The following is a 1,956-nucleotide window of genomic DNA, read 5'->3' as shown; positions in this document are numbered from 1 at the left end:
AATCAGACTGCAGGAAAAAATTACTCACCATGCAAAGGGATTCTCGTGATGAATTGAATTAAATAGCCTATCAATTTGATATCAATGACGTGCTACCGGGAGGGTGGAAGTCTGGGTCAGAGTACCACAGACATGATTCGAGAGCTGGAGCGCTGATCAGGCGTTTTACGTTGTGGCGAGATCTTTTAACGAAATTTCAATCTCCACCTATAGAAAGAGAGATGACCATTGTAATAAAATCAGCTATATTACCGAATTTATAAAGTGATACGTCGCATAAGCCTGATATTTACAACATATACCTGTGCTGTTACATTGAGAGACTTAATTTGTTATGAGGAAGTTGTTTACTATAAGAGATTTCGAAATTGAGAAACGCATCTTGTGACAGAGGTAGACCATTCTCTTAGCACTCCGTCATGAGCCAAAAATCAGTTTAATATTCTAGTCCAGTGATGAAGGTCGTAGCAGATATTAAACTGTTAAGAAAAGATATTTTTTAACCTGATGAGAAAATTCTTACAGGATATATACCCTGCCCCATAATGTTGTATAGGATTTTCACAACAAGTAACGATACTTTAGCGCCGGCCGCTGTGGACGAGCGGTTCCAGGCGCTTCAGTCCGGAACCACGCTGCTGCTACGGTCGCAGGTTCGAATCCTGGCCCGGGTATGGATATGTGTGATGTCCTTAGGTTAGTTAGTAGTTTTCAGTCTAGGGGACTGATGACCTCAGATGTTAAGTCCCGTAGTGCTTAGAGCCATTTTTTTAATACTTTAGCGATGTGAAAACGCGTGTATAGTCTGATTGCTTCTGTCTTCAAAAATAACTCGTATAAAAGGGAAGGATCTACATTTTGCATGAGAAATTCGAGGTCCATTGACAAAACAACATCCCTAATTCGGAGTTTTTGACCTGAGTAGTCTGCGTAAGAGGTGGAACTGCAGTTACTTCAAGTTACACCCGCTAGTCTTGCACTGTGCCATGGACAGCAGCAGGAGTGGTCACGAGAGAGTCGGGCAATCGGAAGTCGCACCTTAAGGATGTCTCGAGCGGCAGCGTCCAGGCTCGCCAGCTCTTCGGGTACACACTTGGTAGATGGTGCTAGGCTAGACTGGAGGTGTCTGGTCAATTTTCTTTTTCGTGTTGACACGCTGTGTACAAGTAAAATAATGAGTACTCCATTCATAAGAAACTACTGGATGTTTCCACGTTTCTGTTGGTTACGATGCGACTTGCGACTCGTAGATAGGTATTAGTTTGCTTCAGCTCCAATTGATGTTGCTACAGGTGTCCTGTTATAGGGGAAGGGATTTTTAGCCAAACTGTGACAGTGGGTCGGCGCTCTAATGCTATTACCCATCCTTAAGTTCTTCCCAGCAAATATTCACTTGTAGATTGGCAGGAGGCTACTCCCCTGTACTTCAGTGATAGCTTGCGGTCTTATTATAATTACCCATCCTATCCATATAAGGCTATTGGTTAGACTGGCTGGAGCACTTCTCTATTGCTGCACTGACAGCGAAAATACCCACTCCACATCAAACAGTTATTGAGAAAACCGGATGGAGCTACTGTGTACTGCTCGATCAATGGCAACTAGCCCTACCCAACTCACATTGTTTAAATAAACAATATTCCTCACTGCCTTGGCTTCTGCAAATTCTTTAAATAAAAAATATATAGAAAGTATCCCAGAAATTGTTTGAACAATAATCAATACACTGTAATCTACTTGTTCAGATAATCTAATGAATTTAACACATACAATACAAAGAATTACCCCTATCCTATCCATCAGCTCAGCACAGACTGAAGCTCCCTCAGTAGTGGAAGACGAGAGGGAAGTAGGAGAGAGAGGAGTGTGGAGGACCAACAGTGCGCTCTGGTTGCGGTATTGTGAACTATGACAGTTGGTCTCTGAACCTCAAGATGAACACAAAATTTGATATTC

General features: G+C 42.4%; 1 pseudogene; it reads right to left on the bottom strand.

The window, feature by feature from the left end:
• Nucleotides 1-347: 347 nt before the first annotated feature.
• Nucleotides 348-530, bottom strand: LOC126300027 (U2 spliceosomal RNA; annotated as a pseudogene).
• Nucleotides 531-1,956: the final 1,426 nt, after the last annotated feature.

This window comes from Schistocerca gregaria, chromosome X (genome assembly GCF_023897955.1).
Source record: "Schistocerca gregaria isolate iqSchGreg1 chromosome X, iqSchGreg1.2, whole genome shotgun sequence".
Lineage (NCBI taxonomy): Eukaryota > Metazoa > Arthropoda > Insecta > Orthoptera > Acrididae > Schistocerca > Schistocerca gregaria.
The sequence above is the reverse complement of the archived record's forward strand: the minus strand, read 5'-3'. Positions and strand labels throughout refer to the sequence as shown.